Raw genomic sequence first — 13,644 nt, 5'->3', positions numbered from 1 at the left:
GTGAGGGGTCTTGCGGTTGATTCAGTGTGGGGGCTGGAAGCTGAAACACTCCCAGCGGATGATCCCGAGGCTAAAACTAGGCCCGTGGGCGGAGCTGCGAGTGGAGGGCGGGACCCATGCCCGGAAGTGATGGGGAGGTGGGACGGGGCGTAGTCCCGGGTTTTGGGGTCTGAAAGGAGGGGCTGAGGGTGGGTAGTCATCCAAATGGATGGTCTCCGAAAGGTTTTGTATTTGTCTGTTCTCAGCTCCCTGGAGCCCTTAGAGTAAGAGTCTCCTGTATTGACAAACCTGCCAATCCGAGATACGGTCTATCTCCTCTATTCAATCAATCTCGTATTTAATGTTTATTTTTGCCTTACTTCTTTGTATGAAGTTAGGACACAGTGCTAAACTTAAATGATTGACTCCTTTGAGTATTCTAAGTAGTGACATTTTCCTGTAACCTTTGTATATATTGTGTTCAAGTATGTATTTTGGTTTTTTATTTTTCCGATTTTACCATACCGTTTAGGGCCTCTCATACTAAGCTGAGAAACAGCTCTGATAACCAGGCCTTCTTCTCCCATTCAGAAATAGTTCTCAGTTTTCTCCTTAATCATGTTTTCTGTATATTTCAGTGTGTGGCCGCAGAGGAGTTTATAAAGGTATTTCGAAATCCTACTTGTTAGCACATTTACCAGAATTGCTTATGTGTATTATCAAATGTGTTTTATGCATCTGTTAAACTGATAATTGTTTTGCTATGTTAATATTTCATCAATTGCAAATGAGATATTCACTTTTTACATAGCCAGAGGACTCTCTTTTTTTAAAAAAATTTTTTATGGGTTTTCTCTTAACCTTAAAAATTCTCTTCCAACTCTAGGTTACATACAGATTTTCTAATTTTCTTCTAAAATTTATATTTTTACTGACATTTTAATCCTCAAAGAATGTGCTTTGGCATGTGTTATGGGGTAGTGGTGGAGAAGGAAATGGCAACCCACTCCAGTATTCTTGCCTGGAGAATTCCATGGACAGAGGAGCCTGGTGGGTTACAGTTCATGGGGTCACAGAGAGTTGGACACAACTGAATAACTAACACACACACACACACACACACACACACACATATGGGGTAGTGGATACAATTATGTTTTTCCTCTGGAAAGAGGATCAATTGTTTACTGATAAATTATTCTTGACATACTAATTTGAAATTCCACCTTTATTAATCAATAAATTCCTATATATACCTAATTCAGGTTTTAGACTCTTCTGTGTCAGTAATATTTACTTATACCTGTATCAGACTCTTTTGATAACAACAGATTTATGTTATTTTAAAACCTAGTTGTAAAAATATAATGGAATTTTGGTTCCATTATAAAATATCCTTTGGTTGTTACACCCCCATATTCCTAGACACTTAACGTCCATGCTGCCATGATTCTACCTTCTGTCTCTATACATTTGCCTTTTCTAGACATTTCATGTAAATAAGATCATGAAACTTTTCATCAATAATTTTTTCACTTAGTATATTTTTCAAGATTCATATGTGTTGTAGCATATATAATTTCTTTGTATTTCAGAATGATATTCCATAGTATGAATATATTGTTTTATTTACTTATCAATTGATGAATATTTGGATTGTTTCCACTTTGTGCATATTATGAATAATGGTGCTATGAAAAGCCAGGTATATTCAAACATATTTTCATTTCTCTTGGGCCTTGTTATTAGGGTTATCCAGAGAAGCAGAACAAATGTGTATATATTTGTTGTATATATCTCCTATTATTATCTACTAGGGAAGGAAGAAATACCAAACCAATTAAGGAATCAAAATAATAATGACTGCTTTCACTGCTACTAAATCCCACCAAACCTTCCTGAGGTACAACATGTGTCCCAGAACTTTCCACTCAATAGATGAAAAGACCTTAGCTCATGCTTTCTATGGGCCAGAGATGGTCCTAGAGAGCTTAGCATCCCTTTATGTCTGAGTTGCACACTTCTGAATACAGAGCAGATTCCCTCAAATGTCCCATGATTTGGTATCAGAAGTTTCAGAGAAGAAAGTAGGAGGTGTTTGGCATGTGCCTGTGGCAAGGTGTCCAGTTGGAGCTGAGCAAAAAACTTGTCACAACTTCCACTGAAATAATTAGAGGAGACATGGCTAAAGTAACAGCTGTAGCAAGAGGATTTTGAAATGGTGCTTGCCTTATCCTAATAATGCTAGACTGGGTGACTTACACAATGGAAATATATTTTCTAACAATCCTGGAGTCTGAAAGTTCAACATCAAGTTCCCACCAGGATTGGTTTCCTCTGAGGCCATGTGGGGTCCAGCAGCTGACTTCTCAAAAGCCAATAGACAAGTGAGGTTGGTGGAGAGGAAAGTTTGCTTTACTTTAGATGCTGGCAACTTGCAGGGTGGCAGAGGGAGGGCAGATGCCTAGCAGAAGGCTGACTCCCTGCACTGACAATCAGTGGGCAAGAGCTTTTATAGACAGAGGGAGGGGCCTATGTGCAGATATAGTACAGTCAGCTCTGATAGTCTCCTTGAAATTGGTCATGTGGTGTCCTAATCAGACTCATCTTGTTGAAGTACAGTTAGTTTTCAGTTGCAGGATTGGTTTGTTCCCATTTCCTTGATGGCAGTTTTTGGAACTGTGACAGTTTATATCATGACTACAGTCTGGTCATCATGTAGTTAACTTCTTCCACTTGATGTGCAGTTCAGTATCTACAAGATACCTCACAGGTTACGGCTCAGGATATCATCTATAATAGCCCTTGAGGAGGAACTAAATGTCCTTGACTCTGCTTACTATGATATTAATTATTATTACTTGGCCTCCTTTAACAATTTTCCTTTGTTTCTGCATTTTCTCATGTCTCTGATTAAGCTTATTCTTTGACTAAAGTTGTTCCACAGACAAAAGGTAGGCTGAGGACATGGGGGGAGCATAGATCATAAGGTCCTGCTCCATTTCACTTGGATTGCAGATGGCTACCGTCATGCCGATTCTGAACCTGGTCCTCCCTTCGTGCAGGTTTCCCTGGCCTCTATGTGTGTTCTGACTTCCTCTTCTTACAAGAACACCACGGTGATTGAATTAAGGTTCACCCTGGTGACCTCATGTTAAAATTAATTACCTTTTGAAAGGCACTTTCTCCAAATACAGTCACATTCTGAGGCCCTGGGAATTAGGATATCAACATAAAATTTTGAGTGAACACAGTTCAGTCCATAATAGTACACAAATAAGTGTAATATTATTAAATAAATGTAATATTATTGTTGGTCATATGGAAAACACGCTGAAAGAGAGGAACCTGATGCTGTCTTGACCACAGTGTTTTTCTCTTTGTATTCCTTTACACTGTTATTAGATTTGGAATTTTTCCTTAGAGACAAAAATTACCTAATAGTTGCATGTCATTAAAAGATATATGGAAAACAAGACATTCTGAGATTAACAGATGGACTGCAGCCATTATACAAATTTTTGATAGTTACAAATGTTCCACTTGTGTAGGTGATGTTTAGTATCTGGCAAAAACTAGAAAAGAAAAAAATTGGAATATTTCTCTGCTCCCAAGTTCATTTATTTTTTTCTATTTTGTCCTTTTTTCCCCACAAAAGATGAAACCAGTTTCTTTCTAATGCTAATAATAACAATGGTTTGATCAACTCATGCCTTTAAACATTTATAAAATATTATCTTCTAGGTATTGGTATAAGACTTGGAACAAAATAAAGGCCCAAATTTCATTGAGATTATATTCTACTGGGAGAAAGGAAATAAAATAATATATAAATAAATGGTAAAACCAGACTTTGTGATAAATCCTAATAAAAAGTAATTAGGAAAAATATTTTATTATTACTTAGCTATCTAGAACAATTCCATGTGTGGATCTGTTTACGTCATCTGTGGTGTTACTTACTGTGATATAACATGTTTGAGGAAAAGGAAGGAAGGAAGAAAAAAATGTAAGTTTATTCTTGGAAAGGTTCGGTTGGATGTGCCTGTGAAACCCCCCCACTAATATCTACTTGGCAGTAGCATGTGTTGGCCTGTTTCTTGGCAGTAGTAGGGAGAGAGAATTGGATTTTTATAGAGAAACAGGCCAAAAAGACAGTCATGCTTGGCTGAGCCTTACTTAGGATGCTTCTGTTCTTGGTTTGTCCCTCACTTCCCAAGAAAAGTCATTCCCAACTCCTGACCCCCATTAATCACAAATAAGCTCTGTAGGAACACTGTCCATGTTGTTGAAGATCACAATCCAAATGGCTAATAGGATTCATTGTAGCGAATCCTGTGCTGTGTTGCCCATTTCTCCCTTTAGAATTAAAGGCTTATTTTTCCAAGCATACAGATCAAGAGCCCTGAGCCTTCTCTATGATAACTGCCCTCAACTAAAGGTAGCAGCCTCACCTGAGATCACACCACTCAGATCTCTTGCCATGGGAGCATAAGTGACCACCATCTGTATCTACCACTGTGTTTGCCCTGATGTTGCTCCTGCTTCCAGCCACTGACTGAGGAAATGGCAACCCACTCCAATATTTTTGCCTGGAGAAGCCCATGGACAGAGGAGCCTGGCGGGCTACAGTCCATGGGGTCATAAAGAGTTGGACATAACTGAACGATTAACAGTGTCACTTTTCAGCATAGCTTGAAGTTCAATGGCAGGAATTCCCTGGTGGTCCAGAGGTTAGGACTGGCACTTTCATTGCCATGGACCCAGATTCAATCCTTGATGGTGAACTAAGATCCTGCAATCCAGGCAGCATGACCAAAAAAAAAAAAAAAAAAAGTTCAATGGGACTTTTGTCATGTCTCTAGAACTGTTACATTTTTGGTGTCCAGGCATCCAAACCTGCAAAGGCCATAGTTGTGTAGAGCTGGAGCACAGACTCTTCACATGTCTCACCAGGAGTGATATTACAAGGGTTCACTTCAGCTTCCCATCCTTGATTTCTGCATCCATGTCCTATAAGCTGGAGATACAGCACATTATGTTAGCTATTGGTTTACAAGTGTATGGTGCATCATGTGAGGTATGTATGTACCCAGACATGCCTGTGTATTCAAAGGCTTGCACTAAATACCATCATTCTTCTTGAAATTAAATGTATTCCCATAACTTCCCTTAAATTTTAGTTTTAACCCTCCCATTTTAGATACTCAATTTATTCTGTTTTATCTCTGTCTTCCCCTTTCATGATAAACTTTAAAGATGATTTGTTTGCCACATTGTATCTCCTCAATACTCTCTTCAGCTGAATCTACCTGGTTAATTGCGGCCCCTGCCCCTCGGCATGTGCTGTGCTGTCTTGTTTGACTCTTTGTGACCCCATGGATGGTAGCCCACCAGGCTCCTCTGTCCATGGAATTTTCCAGACAAGAATGCTGGAATAGGTTGCCATTTCCTACTCTAGGAGATCTTCCAGACCCAGAGATAGAACCTGCATCTTTTATGTCTCCTGAATTGGCAAGTGGGTTCTTAACCAGTAGCACTACCACCTGGAGCCCTCCCTAATAGCAATAAAGGACTCCATGTTTTAGTTCTTGTAGGAATTAAACATTCCTTAGGGGGTACCTGGTCACTTTGAAGTCAAGTCAAAGAATTTCTCCTTGGAGAACATACCTTTTTCTCCCACTGCTGCCACACACAACTTTGGTTGAAATGTTTCTATTTTCTTTTCCTTGTACCCCTATAGAGTTGAGTTGTTTGGAGAGAGGAAATTCACTAGAACAATTTATTTAACAAGGAGCCCTGCGAATATAGCCCTTGAGATAACAACATGTACCTGTTGCCCCTTTGCTATAATTCTGTGACCCCAGCCTCGGTGAAAACCCAAATGGGTTTCCACAGGACTGACTGCAGATAACAAGAAAGCTTCGCTGATAAGCATCAGAGATGGTGTCCCAGTAAAGGCTGGTGAGTAAGAAGGAAACAAAGCGAGATGGGTATTGGGCTTTTCCTCTAGAATAATGAGGCTGGGACAGTCCCGTAGTTATTTAGTCTACAAAAGGGAAGTCTATAGTTAGCAGGTACTTTAGTTCTCTGTATTGATGTTTCACCTTACCCACCTCATTGTGTCCACGATATCATCTACAAACAATGTAATTATTACTGACATTTGGTACTCATTTCATTGGCACATTTTACCATTCTCTTTAAATGTTTAAGAGAATATCAAGGAGTAGACTGCCTTGTCCTTGTCATGAATTTAACACAAAGATTTAGTGTTTAAAATAGAATATCCAGTTGGCTGTAGTCTTAAAATGCATATTATTTACTGACTTAAGAAATGGTCCTTAGCTTCCTTATTTAGTGAGAGGCTCTGTCCTGGCTGCTAACCACAGTAATGGCTCTTACATTCCCTCAAACGCATTTTAGGCTATAATTATGGTTATGATTGCTCTCCCCTGACCTATTTTTGAGATAAATTATGATAGCAAACATCCCAGTAATAAGCAGAATTCCATTGCTAGAGTAAGAATTACTTATTCACAATATATTATTCTTTTAAAATATATGTATGAGTGTACTCTAATTTTACAATTCTAAGTGTCTATATTCAGGCAGATAGTGGGCTTGGAGGGTCCTTTTTGTGTGTTACAGTTGATACTTACTGGTCTCAGTCTTTATTACCTGTCTAACACTTGCCTGTGTTGAGCAGCTATATGTGCCAGCACTGTGTAAGTCACTGGAAACACAATGATGAGCAAAAATGGTCACGACCTCTGACCCACAAATAAATATACAATTACCAACATGAGAGTTGCATCAAGAATAGTACAGGGTCAACTAACAGCCATAAAAGATGTCCTTTTCATTATAAGGGACTGGAATGCAAATGTAGGAAGTCAAGAAACACCTGGAGTAACAGGCAAATTTGGCCTTGGGAGAAGCAGGGCAAAGGCTAATAGAGTTCTGACAAGAGAATGCACTGGTCATAGCAAACACCCTCTTCCAACAGCACAAGAGAACACTCTACACATGGACATCACCAGATGTCGTGACATTGTACAGGAAGCAGGAGTCAAGACCATCCCCAAGAAAAAGAAATGCAAAAAAGCAAAATGGCTGTCTGAGGAGGCCTTGCAAATAGCTGTGAAAAGAAGGGAAAAGAAAAGCAAAGGAGAAAAGGAAAAATACACTCATTTGAATGCAGAGTTCCAAAGAATAGCAAGGAGAGATAAGAAAGCCTTCCTCGGTAATCAGTGCAAAGAAATAGAGGAAAACAATAGAAGGGGAAAGACTAGAGATCTCTTCAAGAAAATTAGGGATACCAAGGAACATTTCATGCAAAGGTGGGCTCAATAAAGGACAGAAATGGTAGGGACCTAACAGGAGCAGAAGCTATTAAGAAGAGGTGGCAAGAATACACAGAAGAACTGTACAAAAAAGATCTTCATGACCCAGATATCACGATGGGGTGATCACTCACCTAGAGTCAGACATCCTGGAATGCGAAGTCAAGTGTGCTTTAGGAAGCATCACTACGAACAAAGCTAATGGAGGTGATGAAATTCCAGTTGAGTTATTTCACATCCTGAAAGATGATGCTGTGAAAGTGCTGCACTCAATATGCCAGCAAATTTTGAAAACTCAGCAGTGGCCACAGGACTGGAAAAGGTCAGTTTTCATTCCAATTCCTAAGAAAGGCAATGCCAAAGAATGCTCAAACTACCGCACAATTGCACTCATCTCACACGCTAGTAAAGTAATGCTTAAAATTCTCCAAGCCAGGCTTCAGCAATATGTGAACCATGAACTTCCAGATGTTCAAGCTGGTTTTAGAAGAGGCAGACAAACCAGAGATCAAATTGCCAAAATCCGCTAGATCATACAAAAAGCAAGAGAGTTTCAGAAAAACATCTATTTCTGCCTTACTGACTATGCCAAAGCCTTTGACTGTGTGGATCACAATAAACTGTGGGGAATTCTGAAAGAGATGGGAATACCAGACCACCTGACCTGCCTCTTGAGAAACCTGTATGCAGGTCAGGAAGCAATAGTTAGAAGTGGACATGGAACAACAGACTGGTTCCAAATAGGAAAAGGAGTACCTTAAGGCTGTATATTGTCACCCTGCTTATTTAACTTATATGCAGAGTACCTCATGAGAAATGCTGGGCTGGAAGAAGCACAAGCTGGAATCAAGATTGCTGGGAGAAGTATCAATCACCTCAGATATGCAGATGACACCACCCTTATGGCAGAAAGTGAAGAAGAACTAAAGAGCCTCTTGAGGAAAGTGAAAGAGGAGAGTGAAAAAGTTGGCTTAAAGCTCAACATCTCTAGTTGCAGTGAGCAGGGACTACTCTCTTTTGTGGTGCATAGGCTTCTCATTCTGGTGGCTTCTCTCACTGCAGAGCGCAGGCTCTAGGTGCATGGGTTTCAATAGTTGTGGTACACAGGCTCAGTAGTTGTGGCACATGGGCTTAGTGGCCTCACGGCATCAGAATCTTCTGGACCAGGGACTGAACCCATGTCCACTGTATTGACAGGTGGATTCTATCCACTGTACTAGCAGGAAGTCCCGAGTAACCATACCTTTATAAATTAAAAAAAAAAAAAAAAGGCAATTTTAATTAAGCATTAACTGTCACAATAACAGGGAGGATCAAGTCATAGAATTAATTTTGTCTGAGTTGGGATACCATGTCTTAAAAACTATTACTAAACTATTTGAATGAAAGATTATCATTTAGCAATATTAAATGCCTTTAATCATTTTGCAACTGTCATATTATAAAAATCTGTTTATGTCTATAGCTTCATATAGAATTAGAACCAGTGAATAAAAAAGTTCCTGGTATACAGCACAGGGAACTAAAATTAATATCCTGAGATAAATCACTTAAATCACAATGGAAAAGAATATAATATGTATATATTATACATATATATAATTCACTTATTCACTTTGCTATACAGCACGTATTAACATATTATAAATCAACTATACTTCAATAAAAACAACAACAAAAGAATTAGAACTTATGATAGGAGATAAAAAATTTTTCAGCTAAATATTTTAGCTGAAAAAACATTTTAAATGCAAATGGTCTACCATTTGACTGAGTGAATCACTATCACAAGAAGGACTAATAGAGGGTAAAGGATATCAACCAGAAGGTGGAATCATAACTGATAACTAGCTGAGTTGCCACTTGGCTATTAGGTGAAACTTTGTCTTGTTCCCCAGCAGACACACAGCTACATGGGAGCAGGAAATCATATGGGAGAATCAGTTTCTCCTCCTGGACCTCTCAGATGATCCTAAACTGCAGCCCCTCCTCTTTTGAGTGTTACTGTCCAGTCCATGTACCTGGTCACCATGCTTGGGAATCTGCTCATCATCCTGGCCATCAGCTCTGACTCCCACCTCCACACCCCCATATACTTCTTCCTCTCCCACCAGTCCTTTGTTGACATTTGCTATGTCTCCACCACTGTCCCCAAGATGCTTGTGAACATTCAGTCACAGAACAAAGACATCTACACAGGATGTTTCACTCAGGTTTATTTTTTTAAATGATTTTTGCAGGAATGGATGGTCTTCTCCTGACTGGAATAGCCTATGGTTGGTTTGTGGCCATCTGCCAACCCCTGCACTACACAGTCATCATGAACCCATGTGTCTGTTGCCTCCTGGTTCTTCTGATGTGTTGGTTCATCATTTTCTGGTTGCTCTGATTCATATTCTGTTGAGGTGACTGACCTTCTGTACTGGCACTGAAATTCCACATTTCTTCTGTGAACTGGTTCAGATTATCAAGGTGGCTTGCTGACACCTTCATCAATGACATCTGCTTGTATGTGGTCACTGCCTTCCTGGGTGTGTTTCCCCTCACTGGAATCCTCTTACTCCCAAATCGTCTCCTCTTTAATGAGAATGTCCTCTGCAGCAGGAAAACATAAAGCTTTTTCCACCTGTGGGTCTCACCTCTCTGTGATCTCCTTGTACTATGGGACAAGCCTTGGGGTCTATTTCAGTTCTGATATGACCCATTCTTCCCAGAGATGCTCTATTGCTTTTGTGATGTACACTGTGGTCACCCCTATGCTGAATCCCTTCATCTACAGCGTGAGGAACAGGGATGTGAAGGGGGCTCTGGGAAGGTCCCTCAGCCGAGCTGCTCCTTGTCTGTGATGGGTCATTGGCCTCAGAACTAAATGGACATCACAAGGCTCAAAGACACATTGTGAAGCTAAATATCTTCATCCTTTTTTGACCCTAAAAGACATGCTTCTTTTCTTCTATTCTCAAAGCTCCTGACATTTATTTGTTGTTTTATCAGTTTCTCCTCAACACCCTCATCAGTAATTCCTTCTTTTCTTTCCTATTTGCAGACCATACATTTCTATGTTGGGCCAGCTTTCTTAGAGCCATTCCAGTGATTTCCAGCATTAGATTTGAAGCACTTATATCAAATGTGGCATGGTCTTCCCCACAATTATCCTCTCAAATATTGATATTTGTCTCCTTAATTTGTTGTGCTTTTCTGTTAAAGAATAGGAATGAAAATCACACAATACTGATAATCAGCTTCACACATCAAGACTGTTCTTATATTTTTTTATGATGTTGTTCAGTTGCTCAGTCATGTCTGATTATTTGTGATCCCATGGACTGCAGCACACCACTCTTCCCTGTCCTTCACTATCTCCCAGAGTTTACTCAAACTCCTATTTATTGAATTGATGATGCTATCCAACCATCTCATCCTGTTGCTCCCTTCTCCTCTTCCCAGCATCAGAGTCTTATCCAGAGTCAGCTCTTCTCATCAGATTGTCAAAGTATTGGAGCTTCATCAGCAGTCCTTCCAATGAATATTCAGGGTTGATTTCTTTTAGGATTGATTGGTTTGATCTTGCTGTCCAGGGGACTCTCAAGAGTCTTCTCCAGCACCACAGTTCAAAAGCATCAATTCTTTGGGGCTCAGCCTTCTTTATGATCCAACTCTCACATACACACAACTACTAGAAAAACCACAGCTTTGACTAGACGGACCTTGGTCAGCAAAGTGATGTCTCTGCTTTTTAATATGCTGTCTAGGTTTGTCATAGCTTTTCTTCCAAGGAGCAAGCATTTTAATTTCATGGCTGCAGTGATCATTTGCAGTGATTTTGGAGCCTAAGAAAATAAAGTCTGTCACTGTTTCCATTTTCCCCCCATCTATTTGCAATACACAGTAATAACCATAATATGGCTCTGTAATAAGGCATGCTGAATACAAAGGTAACACTTTTCAATTCACCTTGAGACAGTCCAGAAAAAATTTTTTTAAAATATATTTAACAGGTTTATTGAAGGATCATTTATATATCATGAAATTCAGTCACTGAAAGCATAAAATCAATGGTTTTGGTAAATTTATAATTATGCAACCTTTAATACAATCTAGTTTTAGAACATTTCTATTACCCTAGAAAGCTCCCTTGTGCCCATAGAAAAAACTTGGTGTGGCATACATTGGAACTTTCTGTATTTTTTGTTTTTCTTGGGCAAATCTGAACTGTTTCAAAAATTAGAAGTTTATTTAAATAAAAAAAGTGACACTGTAACATTCCATCAATGTCAAACAGCAAAGACATAAAATTCACTCTGTCCTAATAGATATCACAAAAGTTCTAACTCTGGGAGGTGAGTGTGTAGAAGGGTACAGTAGGGGACAATGGGGTGGTAGTAACATTCTTTGTTTTGGTCTGTGTCCTGGTCACATGAGGCTGTTCCACAGTGAAAATGTATGGAGGTAAACACTCATGTGTACTTTCTGTATGTAGTATTTCAATAAAAAGTTAAAAGCAATAAACAGATCATTTGGGCCTTGTATATATATGTGTATATATATACACATATATACATATGTATACATGTATACATATACACATATATGTTTATACATGTATACATATATACATATACACATATATACATGTATATAATATATATACACACATATATAATATACATATATATACATGTATATACATAAGGCCCAAATGATCTGTTAGGAACATAGGAGGTAGATAATAAACTAATGATAAATATATCAGTTCAAAAGTGTTATGGGAAAGGTGAAGCAGGTAAGAAAAAAAGAGAAGGTACCACAGACACACACACAATGGCAAAGTACTCTGGGGCAGATAATGGCAGAAAAGGAAAATAAATATTATACCTTTTTACCAAAAAATATTAGAAAAACAATGTTATGATCCCCCCACCTCCACCCAAAACCCTTTGAATAAATTTTAACTACTGGGCAACTTCAAGAATGTTTTGGTTGAGAACATTCAATTGAAATAGGTCTGCTCTCTCCCACTCACCTTTGTAGATGGGAAGTGGCAAGTCAGACTTGTTCCAAAATCTGTGTATTGTATGGGTCTCCATAGACGTGTGTCTCAGAGAACCACCACTGGGAATTCAGTCTTCAACAAAATAAAAAACCAAAGAGCAGTCTAAGATGGTCATCTCCAATGGTATTAGAATGACAAAGGTGGAAAGTTCCAGAGTTCTCATGTGTGAACCAACCCACCATCATGATAACACCACAGATGAGAAGTATAAAGCCTGAAACCATATACATCAAGTCTGTGAGTCTGGCATTAGGATCTGCATTCTTTTGGAAAGATTTTGTATGTCCTTTGTTAACTGTGAAGTCACACACACACACACACACCAGCTATCTATTTCCTAGTAGAGATTCTGTTTAATACCACATTCCTCCAACTGGGAAACCTTGTACTGAACAAGGTCAGACATCTGTTTATTTTCCTGGTGACTGCATAGGACGTTTACTGCATAGGATGTTTCCTACTGCATAGGATGTTGTTGAGATATATTTCATGTACAATGAAGTGCTCATTTAAGAATTCAGGCAATGAGTTTTGAAAACTGCACATACTTGAGTAAACACCATCTGCAAAAAGATACAGAATATAATCTTCCTCCGAAACCAACTGCCTGTTCTAGTCCATCCCCTCACCTCCATCCCCAGACAAGCACTTTCTGTTACTAGAGACAGTATTCAGTACACATGTATTAAACCCTTACTCATTGTCACAAATGTCCTGATTATCTCCTATTGCTTGGAGAAACATTATGGGGAGAAAGATGATTAAGTCCCCCTGTGGAACAATGTACTATCTCTTTTATTTCTGTCAAACATTCCTTTATATGGTTTATATAAGTGTTAAGAGGAGACACATTTAACCTTTCCTATTTTGAAGGACTGGAATGTTTTATCCAATTAATCCTGTATGTAGAAATGCTTTAAAGTCTACATTGTCTCATTAGGATCTCCTTTTGAGAGTTTCTGCACATCATGGGCATTTTCTCTATCTTTTGATTACCAATGGCATAGAACCTTGCACAGAGCCTTGTACACTGAAGGAACCCAGTGACTTGTGACTAACACATACTGCATTTCTTTTCACGAGTAATTTTTAAAATTATTTTTTAATCCAAGGATAATTGCTTTACAGAATTTTGCTGTTTTCTGTCAAACCTCAACATGAATCAGACAGATATATATCCCCTCCGTTTTGAACCATCTCCCATCTCCCTCATCATCCCACCCCTCTAGGTTGATACAGAGACCCTGTTTGAGTTTCTTAAGACAT

The sequence above is a fragment of the Muntiacus reevesi genome, chromosome 1 (assembly GCF_963930625.1).
Source record: "Muntiacus reevesi chromosome 1, mMunRee1.1, whole genome shotgun sequence".
NCBI lineage: Eukaryota > Metazoa > Chordata > Mammalia > Artiodactyla > Cervidae > Muntiacus > Muntiacus reevesi.
The sequence above is the reverse complement of the archived record's forward strand: the minus strand, read 5'-3'. Positions refer to the sequence as shown.